Below are 17,133 nucleotides of genomic sequence, written 5' to 3'. Positions count from 1 at the left end.
ACAGTGTGGAAAAACGGACTTAGAAAGGTCTTGGAAAGGCGCCAATATTCAGTCAATTTTCCGGAAGAAAAAAAAAAGAGGCTACAGGTATTTACGACCACATTTCTGTCGTTAAGTGAGACCATTGTTAAGACAGCTTTGTTCCATGTTACCACCTTTCTTGCCACAGTTAAGTGAATCACCGCAGTTCATAAGTTAGTAACCTGGTCGTTAAGTGAATCTGGCTTCCCCATTGGCTTTGCTCGTCAGAAGGTCGCAAAAGAGTATCACATGACCCCGGGGACATAGCAACTGTCGTAAATAGGAGTCAGTTGCCAAAAGTCTGAATTTTCCTCATGGGGCTGCTGTAAAGGTCATAACTGTGAAAAATGGTCGTAAGTCACATTTGATTTGTATTGCTGTCTACATGGCGGTTGACAATTTTAGCACCATTGTAACTCTGGTCGGTCAGTAAATGAACTGTTGTAAGTCAAGGGCTACCTGTATTTACTCCAGAAGGGAGCTTTCTATGAAACAGGAGTTCTTAACTATGAGATTATTTGGGTTTTTTTTAACTATACTGTGCTGGGTAGAATAACATTTGGAATAGGTTATTTTAGGATAAAGGACCAGGAGATTGCAAAAGTTCGAATTGTTGGCTCAGCCCACAAAATTAGAAGAGGTGGGCTGTCCTTGAGTTATGACTGAAAGGCAGCCTGCCTGGGATAGTTGCAAAATGGATCCGTTGCACGTCCAACCTGATTTTTACCACCTTGTTTTGAGGCTGTTAAGTGAACCAACTCTTCGCCGTGGGAGCGGTTTTGTTGAAAGCCGGAAGGGTCACGTTTTCAGTTTCAAAGAAAAAACCAAAAAAGTCGTAAAATGTGATTAGGTGACCGCCATGGCCATCAATAGGGCCGAGCTGCAAAGCACCAGGCCAGGGTGATTGCACGGGGGTAGAGGAAGGCCGTAACTTTAAACGGTGTAGCTAAGCAACCGGTTGTAAGTTGAGGACCCCTCTGTAAAAGGAATCTTGCCCTAGTTCCACATTCAGTGTTGCAAAGAGGCACGGTGGATGCATTCAGAGAGACAGCTGACTGGCCCCAACAACAAGGAAAATAACTATGGTATTCCTACAGCTTCATTAATATTGACTGTGGTTCAGGAGGTGCCTTCGAAATATCAGGAAAAGCCACATTGGATAGAATCGATCCAGGGTTTATCTCACCACATTCCAGCTTAGGAAGGCTCCAATTAAAATCAAAGCTTATACTTTACAATTTTAGGAATCTACAACTCTAGCCTACAAGCCTCTTTATCCTTCAAGCAGAAGAGCAATCTTTATCTTTCTCATATAACCTGGAGAATTACCTATCTTGTTTAGTATAAGGATTTCAGCAAGCTTAATGACTCAGAAGAAGAAATATATATATATATTAAAAAAAACCTCTTTGGTAATCTCCAAAATGTTGAACACCCTGCAGGGGAAAATGTAAAAAAGACAGGCATATTAAACATTATGTAATTTTTTTTTAAAAATAGAATATTATGTAAAAACATTCTAGGTAATCCAAAGGATTGCAGTCTGAATAAAAATGCGACATACGGTATTTTGAGAGTTGCCACTTACCTTTCAGCGTATAAGTCCTAGTCATTTGGGACTTCTAGGTAAACGTTTAAATATTTGTTAAGAAAGTATTAAATAGTTTGTCAATATTTAGTAAATTTTCCTTGGAGTAAGCTCCATTCTACAGTGTTTCCCCCAAAATAAGACTGGGTCTTATATTACTTTTTGCTCCAAAAGATGCATTAGGTCTTATTTTCTGGTTAGGTCTTATTTTGGGGGAAATACAGTTCTAAATGCATCCATCTGGTTGTCAATCTTAACTGGGGCTTATTTTCGGGATAGGGCTTATATTACAAACATCCTGAAAAAACAAGCTATTATTTTCCAGCTAGGTCTTATTTTCAGGGAAACGGTAGATTTTATGAAGACATTGGTGCAAGACTAGGAAAAAGTTTAACAACATCCTTCTCGTAATTTTTTTTTTTTTGGATTTCCAGCCACAGCCCCAAGGTTCCTGGATCCTGGCTGGGAATTTGAAAAAAAATCTACGAGAAGGCTGTTAAATCGTTTTCCTAGTCCTGTTCAAATATCTTCGCAAAATCTAGAATGGAGTTTCTTCCAAGGAAAGTTGTTTGATCTCCTGCTTATATTCCTCTCCCAATCAAGTGACATAATGATCACCAAAAGCTGCAATTGGCCCCCCAAAGTAGTTAAACCTCGAGTTATGACCGTCATGGATCCTTCCCCATCACATTCATAAATCATGATGCTCATGGAAGGGGTCGCCCACTATTGTGGGCTGCCAGCCGGCAGCAAACTCGGACAATGAGGAGGTTGGGGAGGAAATAGGGCCAGTCCTGGAGTCTGGGGAAGGCTCTGATGGATGCTCTGTGTTGGAAGCAGAGATATGGCAGGGTCATCTGACAGTTATCAGCTGCCTGCCTATGGCATCGGAAATAAGTGGGGAAGAACAGCTGGAGCCTGTTCCAGATGCGCGTATGCGCAGAGCTGTCAGCAGAGAACAATTGAGGAATAGGGGTGACTCGGGAGGAAGGGCACACGGGGTCCCTGAATGGCCCCTCCCTGGGGAATAAATAGAAGCAAAAGGGGAGTGGTGATTGCAGGAGACAATAGTTCGCTTATTATTATGCAAATTTGCTCATGTGGTTCGTGCCTCAGAGACTCCTTGCCAGGAATTAATTTACAGCTTTGTGACTAGAAGCTCTCGGCCTGGCAATTATCCAAGGACCGATAAAGGTCTCTTTTTATAATTAACCCTTGGAAGGATTATTGCTGGGACTTTTCTGTGTGTGAATGCCATGAATTCACAGTAAGTAAATAAAGAGGGGTTTTTTTTTCGGGCCAAGGAGTCTGTTTCTTGGTTCTGCTAAGCCTGGGTCAGAACGGCCACCTACCAATCTCATTTTACCACATTTTTTTGCAGCAGTTGTAAAGCAAACACCGTGGATATTAAGCGAACCAATGGTCCGCTATGGGCTAGTTTTGTTGAAAGCTGGAAATAAATGCTGTTTTTTGGCAAAATGATCATAATGTGAAACACAATCAGGTGATCACACACACAAAAAAACTTTAAATGGCCATAAATGCAGGCCAATTGCCAAATGCCCAACTATCTGTTCATATGACCACAGGTGGGAGTCTGGTTGTCAGAACCGGGTTGGAAGTACCTCTGAAGAGATCCACTGTAACTTCGAACTGTCACTATGCAATAGATCATATGTCAAGGATTACCAGTACCTCGTGCCCATAATAAGATCATAATCCTGTATGCAAGTGAAAAAACCTCGTGAAGTTTTATAAGAATTTCATTCAGGAAACAAAGATTGAGCTCCTGACTTCCTGCTCCCTATCTTCCTCGACAATTAAAAATCCATCTTGATTTATTTTAATCCCTGCCAAATCCAAAGCATTTCGCTAGTGTTGCTGCTTTTCTTACTCATTCCGAGCTTGGCCTTGAATAAATGCAATGCTTTTTTGTGGGACCTTCTCATGATAGTTAATTTAAAAAGTTATTGAGGACAGTTTGGGTCTTGCTGGCATTTCCCAGGTCTGGTTGAGAGAAGTGGCTGTATAAATTGAACCACTTTATTTATAAATTGATTACAAATAAAATAAATGCAAAATAAAGCCACAGAAACCTGCATGTTCCCCCAGGAGCCCATCAATGATTTTTTTTCTATATGGGGATATGATAAAACTGGATTAGATTACCCTGGTTGCTATTAATATAATTATTGTTGAGCTTTACTTAAAGTCCTTGACTTATGACCAACAAACGAGCCCAAAATTTATGTGGCTAAGCGAGACAGTGAGTTTTGTCTCACTTTACGTGGCCTTCTTGCCATATTAAGTGAATCCCTGCAGTTTTAACAACATCGAGACAGTTGTTAAATGAGTTTTGTCCCACTTTACGACTCCCCCCACAGTGGTTAACTGAATCACCGCAGTCATTAAGTGAGCCATGCGGTTGTTAAGTAAATCTGGCCTCCCCATTGATGTTGCTTGCCAGAAGGTCACAAAAAGGGGATCATATGTGATCCCTGGGATATGGCGATCGTCCTAAATATGAACCAATTGTCAAGTTGTCCTGATTTTCATCATATGATGTTGCAACGGTCATTAAGTGTGAAATACAGTCACAGGTTTCTTTTTTTCAGCTCCACTGTAACTTCGGTCACTAAACCGAGGACACTACCTGCATACTATGAATTGCAGCTGCAAGATGAGCCGTCAAAAATAAATATTTTTGAATTGTTATTCTTTGAAGTGCCCCCTCACCTTTTTCGCAGCAAGCTCTTTTATCACAACCACCCAGAGAGGTAGGCTCAGAAATAGGAAAAAGTTATTCCACTCCACTCCACCCTGCCCTCGCTTTTAGGCATGTCAACCGCTAGAGAAGCGGTGCTCCGGATCCCATCATCCACAGCTCCTTTCCTTAAGAGAGAAGCCTTGTGAGGAGCTTGTCAAGCGCCGGGACTCGAACGCGCAACCTTTCGAACTGCAAAGCGCGAGCGGAAACCGCCAGGCTTACACGTTCGACCAATAGCTACGCGGGGAATTTCTCTTAAAAAAAAAGAACGAGCTTGCAGGGGAGACCCACATCCGGGTCCCGCTGCAGGCTGTCATAGCAACGCGCCAGCCCTTTCCCCAACCCCGCGCGCGCGCCTCTTTTTGCAAAGGGGAGGGGGGGTGCAGAGAGCAGCTATTACGAAACGCGACTGAACAGTTTTGGCCCTTGGACCCGCCGCCGGGAGGCCAAGAGAGCTTTCCCTCCCACCCTCCTCCTTGGGGGGGGGAAAAGCCCGTTATTACGACCCACCCCCTTTCCTTCTTACACCGACCTACGAAGCGCGGCTCCCGACGGCCTCTCCTCCGCCGCTTTTTTTTTTCCCCAACCCGCGAAGTTGACTTAACGTACCGCCGCCCTCCGCCACGACTCGGGCTAATATGGCCGCTCGGCGAGCGGGCTCGCCTTCTCGGAGCAAGAAGCCTCTCTCTCCCCGTCGGACGTCTCTGTGGTTGAATTTCTCCCTCCCTTCCCCCACTTTGCGGCGGCGCGGCGCGGAGCTTGACGGGCGCTGTAGTTCACGCTGCGCTCAAGGAACGCTTAATCGGCTTGCCTTTCGGGCCGAGCCTGGGAACTCCCTTTCCCACAACGCCGCGCGGCTGCCCGAAAGGCAGCCAATGAAAAGCCCCCCCGATCTCGCCTTTCTCTTCCCACCCCCTCCTCCGAACGTTCAGAAGGATGATGTAATGGCAAAGCGGGCGAAGAGGGCGGAGCTCTCTTCCTTTTGCGCTGCAATTCATTGTGCCGTATATAGATAGCCCAGCCCGGGGCCCCCTTCTCCCCGGCTCCTGCTGCTTGCAGGGCAGGGACGAACTCCCTAGCGAAAGGGGGCGGGAGTGGGTGAGTTGTGGGGAGGGGAAAAAGAAAGGGGGGTGGGTGGGCAGGGGCAGAGACCAAAAAAAAAGGAGCAAAAAAAAAAAGCCCCAATTTCCAATCCAGATTTTGCATCCTTCAAGGAAGCTGCAAGCTTTTTGCAAACCCAAATGTCCCAGTGACTTTGCTTTCAAAGCTGGCTCCCCCCCCACCCCTCCCTCTCCGTTTTCCTATTCTTTGGCAAAAGGAGCAGAGGGAGCGGCAGTCCCCCAACCAGGTGAGTCGCATCGCTTTGCTTTCTATATATATATTTATATTTATATACTTTATATACTGCGCTCTGCCTTTGCTGGCTCGTCTTTCTGGGGTTTTGTTTTTTTAAAAATTTAAAAAATCAGCTTGAGCTGCGAAGGAGCCTAAGCTGCTGCTTTGGCGTCGCAACAGGGGACGCTTTTGTCTCCTGTGGGTTTCTCTCCTTTTTTGGGGGGGGGTGATGGGGGGGAGGAAGAAAGGAGACGCAGCATCGCCCCGAAGTTGGAAAATTGGTAGGGTTATTTGGGATTGGCCTCCCTGGCCTTTCTTAGGATTTGAGAGCAGTGCCCCTTTCTGAGCTTCTCAGTCTGGGAGTTTATCCAAGGATCGAGGTATCTTTCCTTCCTTCCTTCCTTCCTTCCTTCCTTCCTTCCTTTCCTCCTTCCCTCCCTCCCTCTCTGTCCTTGCTGCTATCTCTCCCCCTTCCTCTCCTTCCTTTCCTCCCTTCCTCCCTCCCTTTCTTCTTCTCCCTTCCTTCCTTCCTGTCTTCCTTCCTTGCTACTCTTTCTCCCTTCCTCCTTCCTTCCTCTTTCCCCTCTTTCCTCCCTCCTTTCCTCCCTTCCTTCCTCTCCTTCTTCTCCTCTCCCTTCCTCCCTTCCTCTTTCCTCTCCTCCCTTCCCTCCTTCCCTCCCTTCCTCTTTCCTCTCCTTCCTTTCCTCCCTCCCTTTCTTCTTCTCCCTTCCTTCCTCCTTCCTTCCTTGCTACTCTTTCTCCCTACCTCCTTCCTTCCTCTTTCCTCTTCTTTTCCTCCCTCCTGTCCTCCCTCTCTTCTTCTCCCTTCCTTCCTCTTTCCTCTCCTTCCTTCCCTCCCTCCTTTCCTTCCTCCCTTCCTTCCAAATGCATCCCCTACAGAGAGCAACTTGTCTGCAGAAAACGCATCTCCCTCCCGCTTTCTCTTCTCTTTACAGATGTTGGGGTGGGAACCTCTGGGGCCCCTGGAGGAACGGTTGACGGTTTTCGATTGGGCGTTGCTGGAGTGGGGAGATGAGGAGTGGGTGGCAAAGGGGGAGAGAAAATGACACGGTGGAGAACTTGGGGTGGGGGAGATAAATGGGTGGGAATTTATGACACCTTATAAAACCGTCTCCTGGTTCTTTCTTCATCCTTTTATTGTTTGTTGCTTTGATGTCAAAAAAAAAAAAAAAAGGCTTCCTAAATGCAAAGATTAGTATTTTTTTTTCCCCTTCGGTCCTTTTTTTAAAGGTGACAGACATGTAAAAGGGTTTTTCTGCTTGGTTTTTGTTTTAAATCAGCTTCTTTAGCAGCTCCATGTTGTGAGTTTTATCTACTCTGGAGTAAACCCCTGCAAGTTCAGCGGATCTTTAAAAGAACTGGCTTTTTTAGGGTGGGCTTGTCTTTGCTCTCTACCCATACATGCCCAACCAACCTCACAGAGCTGAGTGTCTTTAGGAGGTTACAATTGTAAGGAAGAGTTTGCCCATAAAGAGATCACTGCAAATAACGTAGGATTGGCTCTTGAACGTAAAGATCGACTTGGAAAGGTGCCTTTCTACTTTAAGTAGGTTAAAAAGGTCGCCATGAACAGAGGAAATTAAAATATTTCTGAGAAGGAGCTGGCTTTGCAGATGTTTGAAGAATGATCCGAAAACTCTCCTTTCCTCCCTCCCTTTCATTTTTGCAAATATTCTTCTCTGACCTTCCCATTTTGCTTAGTTTCCAGTTGATCCTGAGTCAAGTAATAAATGGGGACTGAAGGAGATTTGCTGGATAACAGTGGGTGGGTCCTTTATTTTTTTGGTAAAAGGATGTGCAATGCAGTTGGCCACCAGCTTAAAACTGTGACTTTGAAAGAGACACACAGGCTTTGCTGAGTTAACATTAACAGAGCGAAGAACAGAATAATCTTGACTTGTTAAAAAATGGCCCGAGGAAGTTCTCAGTGGATCTTTTCAGTCTGTTTGAAATAGGGCTTTTTTCTTTTCTTCCAAAGCTGGCAGCTGTGACTGTTCTTTGTTTAGTTGCAAGGAATGGCTTTGAATTCACCACAACTTCAAAATATTGCAGTGTTTCCACAGTGAGGTCTTGATGGCACTCAGCAATCCTCACATCACATCTGTCTTTTAGGATCCGGCTGGATTTTAGGAAACGGAAGGATGTATTTTAAGGGACAGATTTTCCCAGATTATAAAACTAGTCTGTTTAGACCAGTATTTTTCAACCTGGACAACTTTAGGGTATGTGGACTGCAGATGCATGGCTAAGGGATGCTGGGAGTTGAAGTCCATACATCTCAAAAGTTGCCAACATTGAGAAATATTAGTTTTCAGACATCAGGATTCTCTCTCTCTTTTTTTTCCTGTTTTCTTCTTTCTCTCCTGAGGAATGAGGTGGCAGTTGAAATCATACCAGAGAGAAATTATTGGTATTTTATCAGAAAAGCAAGATAAAGACAAGATAAACATACTTAATTTTACATGTGTTAACAGCAGCGAGAATTGCTTTTGCACAATAATGGAAAAATGAAGAGATCCCTATAGATGAAAGTGTAATTAAAAAAAATAGATTGTGCAGAGATGGATAGATTAACATTCAGAATAAAAGAGAAGGAAGAAACAGGATAATTTTTAATGTGGGATTTGTTTTACCAATGGTTACCCTGTTTCCCCAAAAGTAAGGCCTACCCTGAAAGTAAGTCCTAGCTTGATTTTTACACGTGTGCCCAATATAAGCCCTATCCCCAAAATAAGCCCTGATTCAGATCCTGCCCACTCCAGAGTGCACGGGTAAAAATTAAGCTAGGGTGGGGATGGGAAGGTGGAGTTGTCCTACTACATACCTTTGGACAGTTGTAGCCAGGCCTCACACACCCCAACACCTGCTTTGCCGGCTCATTTCTTCTGCAGCCCACTATAAGCCCTACCCCCAAAATAAACCCTAATTAAGATCCTGCCCACTCTCTGTACAGGGAACCCTTGACTTAACAACCACATTTGTTTAGTGGCCATTCATCGCTACAAAGGTACTGGAAAAAGCGACATACAACCGGTCCTCATATTTCTGACTGTCACATAGTCTCATGATCAACATTCGGGCCTTGGCAGCCGGCATGTTTTTAGGATGGTTGCAACATCCTGTGTGGCTCCTATGATCACCATTGCTGCTGGTTTCTGGCGAATGAATTCAATGGGGGAAGCAGGTTTCATTTAACAACCACACAATTCACTTAACAACACATGATTCACTTAACTACATGATTCAATTAGCAACCACATTTCAATTAACCATATGATTCACTTAACAACCGCACAATTCACTTAACAACTACATGATTCAGTTAGCAACTACATGTCAACATGATTCAGTTAGTAGCCACATGGCAATTAACCATATGATTCACTTAAACACACGATTCAATTAACCACCACGTGATTCACTTAACAACCATGGCAAAGAAGATGGTAAAAATCTGCCAGGATTCACTCAACAACCGCCTTGTTTAGCAATGGAAATTCTGGTTCCCATTGTGGTCATAAGTCGAGGACCACTTCTATAGACCATACCAAGCAAGATGACAATGTAGGCCGGTTATTTCCTCACCTCAGCAACTTTGAATTATATGTGGACTTCAACTCCCAGAATCCCCCAGTCGGCTGAGGAATTCTGGGAGTTGAAGTCTCCGAGGCTGAGAAGTGCTGGCAGAGACCAGACCAAGGGAGATGGGCCCCTGTTCCTTACTTTGTTCTAATCCAACTTTCAGGATTCTTCTCCCCAAATGTCTGATCCTTGGGGTAGAAACTTTTGCCAAACCTTTGCCTCTTAAAATAAAACTCTTATATATTCTACATATTTACAGGTTACTTTCTTGAGGCGTCTTACAGGTTAATTTCCTATCTTATTTCTATTTGTCACCCAATCATACCATTGACTCCAAATTAAGAAATATTCAGAGTCTTCTTTCTCTTTCGGTTTCAGTATTAACGAATTCTTTCCAGCACTTTCCATTATTTTTTGTAATAATAATTCTTTGTTAGGAATATTAGGAGTTTTCCATACTTGTGCAAAACAACTGTCTTACTTAGCTAGAGAAACTGTGGGATCAATTGTGGTCATAAATTGAGGATTAGAGCGCAGTGGTTAGAGCGCAGTACTGCAAGCTATTCCTACTGCAATTTGGCAGTTCAAATCTCACCAGGCTCAAGGTTGACTCAGCCTTCCGTCCTTCCGAGGTGGGTCAAATGAGGATCCAGATTGTTGGGGGCAAGAGGCTGACTCCATAAGCCGCTTGGAGAGGGCTGTAAAGCACTATAAAGCAGTTATAAGTCTAAGTGCTATTGCCCTCCCTCCCTCCCTTTCTTTCCTTCCTTCCTTCCTTCCTTCCTTCCTTCCTTCCTTCCTTCCTTCCTTCCTTCCTTCCTTCCTTCCTTCCATCCATCCATCCATCCATCCATCCATCCATCCATCCATCATGCACAATAGTTAGAATGCACTATTCCAGGCTAAGTCTGCCAACTGTCATCAGTTCAATTCTGGTGGAGCTCAGAGTTGAATCAGCCTTCCATCCTTCCGAGGTCGGTAAAATGAGGACACAGTTTGTAGGGGGCAAATATACTGATTCTGTAACCTGCTTTAGAGAGGCCTGTAAAGCACTGTGAAGTGGTATATAAGTCTAAATGTGATTGCTATTCCTTCCTTCCTTCCTTCCTTCCTTCCTTCCTTCCTTCCTTCCTTCCTTCCTTCCTTCCTCCCTCCCTCCCTCCCTCCCTCCTTCCTTCCTTCCTTCTTTCCTTCCATGGTGCCGCAGTGGTTATAATGCATTATTGCAAGCAAACTCTGCCCACCGTCTGGAGTTCAATGTAGACCAGCTCAAGGTTGATTCAGACTCTATCCTTCAGAGATGGGTAAAATGAGGACCCAGATTGTTGGGAGGCAATAGGCTGATTCTGTAAATTGCTTAGGGCTGGAAAGCATTGAGGAGCAATATATAAGTCTGTTAGGAAGGAAGGAAGGAAGGAAGGAAGGCAGGCAGGCAGGCAGGCAGGCTGGCTGGCTGGCTGGCTTTTACTCGGGAGAAGAAATGCAGAGGACAGCAGGGTGTTGTGTAATCTGCAGTTTGTGGGATTGTTGGTCTCGGTTTCCTGAGCTGATTCCTTGGCTGTGTGGGAATATCTGGAATTGAATCCATGTGCCGCCAATGCCAGATCTCTCCCAGCTGCTGTTTCTTGTTATGACCGCTGAAATTTATTTGCATTCTTCCCTTGTGTAACCGACATTGTTTTGTCCCTTGGCAAACTTCTCGTGTGTGTGTGTGTGTGTGCGTGCGTGTGTGTGTGTGATTGTACGACCCAAGAGCTGCCTGAACAATGACATCCCCTTTTCTTTCAGTTCCCCAAATTTGTAAACGCTGCCAGGATGGCTAATCAGGCGTTACACGCAACTTGATATTCCGTTGATATGATATTTCATTTCCTCCCTCATTCTCTTTAAAGAAGAACAATAAAGCCCCAGTCCCTGAGTCTTCCCTAGAATTATTATTTTTTTCCCCCCCTTAGTGTGCTTGGATTTTTATTTTTTTTTTATTTTTTATTTTTAATTTCCCTCTCCTGGCTAACGGGACAAAAATGGGGAAACGTGGCTTCCAAACTGCATTGGGAGACTTCCTTGACAAGTTGACAAAATGTGAATACGAGAAAAGTATGCGAAGACTTTAGGGGAAAAGGGTGTGTTTGGAGAGTCAGATCCAAACATAATGGAACAGATGTTGTTGGTGGACTTGCTTAATGCTTTTTCTGCTTTTGCAGTCTTGCAGGCTGCATTTCTTTAGTTAACTCCATCCTCTTTCTTAGTCCTTAAGGATAGTATTGTGTTATATTATTGACACAGAAACAGGGGTCGGCTTCAAAAATTGTAGCCAAGGGTTCTCTGCCTGGTTGCTGGGTGGGCACGGCCATGGTGTGTGGCCTAGTCGGCCTCCTACACCACAGTTTCCTCGAGCCTCCAGAAAGATAAAAACAGCCTCTCCAGGCTCCGGAGGGTATCTGGAAGCTGGGAACGGGCCTGTCATGCCCGTGGTGGAGACTGACTCTGAGGGAGAGGAGGACCAGCCGACAGGGAGTGGAAGTGTGGCTCCGGAGGTTGTGGAGGAGGCTGGGGAAGGGCAGAGGCCGGCTGGGAAGTCAGAGGAGGACCCAGGCCCATCCCCTCTCCATCCTAGGGCACGCAGGGAGGAGAGGATAAGGGAGAGAGATGGTCTACTGGGGAGGAGAGGGCCTTGATCCTCTTCACGGGCTGCAGCTGTGACAACTGAATAAGAGGACGGACCTGCCTACGGGTGAACGCTGGAAACAAAGCGTGGAAATATCTCTAGTTTATGGTTCCTCTCTGAGTTTGGCGTCCTTCCCAGTGTGTGTTATCTGTGGACCTCCTCCAGCCCTTATCTTGCCTGGTTTGTGTTGCTTTTTCCCTTCTTGTTGTAACTGTTTGTGTGGGAATTTTTGGTCTTCCGTCAAGAATATTCGGAGCTTGGAAACAAAGTGAAAGAATAAAAGGGGCTTCACCTGTTTTCTGTGAGTGCGTTTGTTTTGCATCCCATCTCACCACAGGGCCCATTTCCGGCCTTCTCGAACTTCTGGGAAGCCCGTTTTTCCCCCCTCCCCGAGCCTCCATGTGCGCCCAAAATGGGCCATGTCAGGACTCCGGGGAGGGGAGGAGAGGGGAGAGGTGAGCGGAACCAGCCAGGAGTGGGATTTGGGGTTCTCTGAACTGCACAGAATCTTAGCTAGGGGGCTCCCCCGAACCCCTGCACACCCCCACAAGCCCATCCCCGCATAGAAAGCTACGGGCCTTCTTGAACTTATTTGGGTTACGTGCCATTCAATTTTGTGGGTTTTATTTCATCGAGGATAAGATGAGATGGAGCTTTTCAGAGAACGGCTTTGCAGGTCGTCCTCAACATAGGGCCGCAATTGAGCCCAAAGTGTATGTTGCTAAGTTATGAAATTTGTAGAAAGTGGGGTTTGTCCCATTTCACAACATTTCTTGCCGCGGTTTGCTAAGGGAATCGAGGCAGTTGTTAAAAGTTGTGGTTAGCCGGCAGCAGGTGCGGATGGCTGAGGAGAGCGAGGACTCAGATGAGGGGCCAGGACCATTAGGGAGTGGACTGCTGCCTTCAGAGATTGTAGCAGCTGGCAGCAGCGAGGAGGTTCCTGAGGAGCCTGTGCCAAGTGCGCATGCGTGCAGGGCTGATCGAAGGAAGGAGCAGCTGCAGCAGCACAGGTGACTTAGGAGTAAGGCTGCAAGGTAATGGCCCCTTCAAGAAGATAAAAGCCAGCTGTGAAACAAACCTTCTTTGCAGGAAGCAAAGGCGTTTTGAAACTCCAGCCTCGTGGACATTCCAGTATCCTGCGTTTGCATTTGAAGATTCTTATTTTGCAAGTTATTTCTTGTCTGTTATCTTTTAGCAAGTCTTGCACAGTTTGGCAAGGCTTGTGCTTATCACAGCTAATTATTTTGTAAAAGCATTACAAGGTTTCTGTTTCTTTTGGATTGTGTTTGATTTGTCGGAAAAGGGCGTGGGTCAGAACGTTAAATGAGTAACCCAGTTGTTAAGCAAATCTGGTTTCCACATTGACTTTGCCTGTCAGAGAGTCGCCAAAGGGGATGATGTGACCCCATCATAAATAGCACATCATAAATGCGAGTCAATTGCCAAGCATCTGGATGTAAATAACATGACCCTGGGGATGCCGTAGTGGCCGTAAGTGTGAAAAATGGCCATAAGTCTCTTGATTCACAATACTTCATTTAATGGCCATTCAAAGTCACAACAGCACTGAAAAAAAGTGACTTACAACCCTTTTTCATACTTATGACCATTGCAGCGTTCCCCATGATCATGTGATCAAAATTCAGTTGCTTGGCAACTGGTTCATACTTACGACCGTTGCTAACCCTGTGTCGTAGGGTCACCTTTTTGCAACCTTTCGGCAAGGAAAATCAGTGAGAAAGCCGAATTCACTTAAGAACTGTGTTACCAACTTGTCAACTGCGGTGATTCACTTAACGATGGCAAGAAAAGGCTGTAAAAGGGGGAAAACTCACTTAACGACTGTCTTGCTTAATGTCAAGAATTTTGGGCTCAATTGTCATCAGTCAAGGAGTAACTATAGACGAGGTTGGACTAGAAGACCTCTGAGGTGCCTTCCACCACATTCTACAGGACCTACAGCCTGGTTTGAATCAAGCTTGTTTATTTCAGTGGCATAATGGAAATATTAAGCTATAGGTAACGTCTGTTCTAGCACAAATCAGCATGAATCCCTGCAATTACAGGGTTGGCATAGCTTCAGGAGCTGGTCTGTGGTTTAAGAAAGTGTCTATATAGCATTCCATGATGAGGGTGATGATAGTTTGCATGGATTGAAAAACATTGGCTTGGGAATGTGGCTTCCTCTCTTGACTTTGCTTGTGAGAACCTGGCTGGGAAAGTAGCAACAGCAATAGCACTTTAGACCAAGGGTCTTCAAACTTGGGCAATTTTAAGACTTGTGGACTTCAACTCCCAGAATTTCTGAGCTAACATGAGGAATTCTGGGAGTTGAAGTCCACAAGTCTTAAAGCTGTCAAGTTTGAATACCCCTGATCTGCAGTATCTATCTTCTATCTCCATATCTATCTATCTATCTATCTATCTATCTATCTATCTATCTATCTATCTATCTATCTATCTATCTATCTATCTATCCACCCATCCACCCATCTATCTATATCTCTACCTATCTATCTATCTACCTCCCTCTCTATCTATCTGTCTTGTCTTGTCCTTTCTCTCTCTCTCTCTCTCTCTCTCTCTTCCCCTCCCTCCCTCCCTTTTTTTAAAATAAAGTTTTATTTGGGTTTTCACACATACAAAATACAAGTAAAACATCTTTTTTGAAAATAGCATGGTCCTGGGTTGAACTTCTTTATACAGACGCAAAACTCAATTTCATGCTCCTTTTTGTATTCTATTCCATATCTTATACTATTTTATATTTTCTATATAGTTTTTCCCCTCGTTTAATTTTCTCAATTTTATTTTAATTATCTCATCTCAATTCAAATCATTATATTTATACTTTTGTCTGTTCTGTTTCAATTTCACATTATCTTTTCTCATTAAACAAATTTTCTCCTGTAGTTACTAATTGGAGTATTTATATCTTTTAATTACATCCATTCAACTCTTGTTTAAACTTCAATATATACCTTAAGTTTATGACCTTCAATATAATACATAATACATAACTTCCAATCAAATTCTGCTTGGTACATTCTTATAATACACACTATATTCTTTAAAAAAAAAAAGAAAGATTATAAATATATGTAATTATAAACCCTCATTCCATTCCAGTTCAGTTCTATCATTAATAATCATTAAAATCTTAACATCTTTAACACTTCTGTTCAATTAAATATCATACTTCCTTAAAAACACATATAATATCCATAATTAATTTTTCCCTTGTTTCTCTTCACGTTTTATAAATCATTAAATATACCTTTTGTTACATTTATTTATTGACAAGCATTCCACTGAATTACGATAGCTATTTTATCAGACATCTTAATCATACATTGTTTCATATTATCTAAAATTATTTCTGCTTCTAATATAACCATACTATCTTATGTACCTTTGCAGAATCCCTTTTTCCATTAAGTTTTCACCCATTATCTCTAAATAGGCCCTGCTTCTCTATATTTTGCTTCTGTCCTTTATAACTTCTTTTCCTTTCTTTCTTCCCTCTCATCTTCTCCCTCCCCTTTTTACCCCCTTGTCTCTCTACTTCTAATTCTCTCTTCTGCATTTCCCTCTTCTGTTGCTTTCTGATTTTATACTTATTTTTCACTCCATTTTGGGGAGTTGTTTTTCCCAATCTTAAACTTTCCATTCTCTTTCCCCCTTTCCTTTTTTTCCCCCATCTAAGATTACTTGTTCATTAAAGATGGCTTCTTCTTTGTCGCAATCTTCTTGTTCTGCAGGCATTTCTCGTTGTTTCTCATAATTCCAAATCTCCATTTCTAAAAAACTGAAAAATGAAGCCAAAAGAACCTCTCCCTTCTTGTGCATCTGCTTTGTACTTTTTAAGTTCCATTTTCAGTTCTTCTAAAAGTGGAGCCATTTTAAACAGTTTTAAACAACCACCCGATTGATTTTAGTCATTCAAAACGATAACCAAGAATCCAGAAATCATCAAGTAATCCAGATAGTCCCGAGTTATATCTTCTTATTTCTTTTTCAACTTTCTCTTCCTGGGGTTTTTGTTGCGATATTTCAGTTAGAATGTATATTTTGGAAGTCTTGTTGAGATTTTGCTGTAAGTTCTTTTTTAAGTCTGGGCAGTCTCCTCCCTTCCAGATCCTACCCTTTAATTCTTTTTCTCTCCTTTCTGTTTTCAAAAGCTTTTGATTATCCAGAAATCTTTATTATCCCTTTGACTTTTTATTTTCAGCATTAAATGCCTATTGATGTCAAAGTGGATTTTTTTCCAATTTCTTGCTTAAGTCTCTTAGCTGTCAGTATAGGAAAAGGAGAAAACCAAATCTTTCCCCTTTTCTCTCTCCTTCGCAGCTTAGAAATCTTCTTAGGGAACAATGTTTTTTTTTTTTAATAGTTTCAATTCCAGGGTACCTTATTTGTTGCTTTTGCTGTTTGACCCGGTTAACCAAAACTTTCTCTTCTTATCTTCCTCCTGAACATTCTTTTCCAGTTGAGTTCTTCTTTGTGGTGGCCATTTCTGACCACCGCTGCAACCGCCTTCGGGAAAGGGAGTAATGGCCAGCTGGGGAGGAGAGATGCGGCTCTCCTCAACCCTGCAGGCAGTCTCCCCCTTCTTCACCACCTCTACGGGGTGGCTTAGCCCCAAAACCAGCCAGCTCAGGGTGCTCCAGCGGCGAGCACGGATCAAAGCCTCGCAGAGACGAGGTTTCGGTCTGTCGCTGAAGAAACTCAGACCAGAAGTCTTTCTCCCTCCCTCCCTTTGTTCCATCAAATGAAGGTTTTCAAGAAGTGACTGGACAGACACTTGTCTGAAACAATATAGGATCTCCTGATTGAGGGGGGGGTTGGTCTAGAAGACCTCCAAGGTCCCTTCCAGCTCTATTCTAGTTAATCTCTCCCCTCGTTTCTTTCTCAGCCCTTCCTCCCCCTTATCTCTGTGACCTTGAGTTTGCTTCAGCCAAGCAAATCTCTGCCTTTCCTATATATGTTTTCTTTCACTGGGCTTTTTCACTAGGTGTTGGACTGCCTTTTAGAGACAAAACAACAAAACAAAACAAAACAAAACAGGGCTCCTTATCGTACTTGGAGTTTCCTTGTCAAACTTTGACCTGTTTTCCGTTGCAGCAAAACCACAAATGTTTCCTAGCTGGC

General features: G+C 43.7%; 1 protein-coding gene across 3 annotated transcripts in view; it reads left to right on the top strand.

Moving 5' to 3' along the window:
• The first annotated feature begins 5,367 nt into the window (after window positions 1-5,367).
• Window positions 5,368-17,133, top strand: part of RAB30 (RAB30, member RAS oncogene family) — a 32,391-nt gene continuing 20,625 nt past the window's right edge. The window contains exon 1 of one of the 3 annotated variants that reach the window (XM_087936937.1): window positions 5,368-5,474. The gene's annotated coding sequence lies outside the window, so the exon portion shown is untranslated. Of the gene's footprint in view, window positions 5,725-17,133 lie in introns of all 3 variants that reach the window. The other 2 variants (XM_026706791.2, XM_087936939.1) reach the window with 2 other exon arrangements.

The sequence above is a fragment of the Pseudonaja textilis genome, chromosome 7, assembly GCF_049901715.1.
Source record: "Pseudonaja textilis isolate UNSWEBS1 chromosome 7, rPseTex1.2, whole genome shotgun sequence".
Lineage (NCBI taxonomy): Eukaryota > Metazoa > Chordata > Lepidosauria > Squamata > Elapidae > Pseudonaja > Pseudonaja textilis.
The sequence above is the reverse complement of the archived record's forward strand: the minus strand, read 5'-3'. Positions and strand labels throughout refer to the sequence as shown.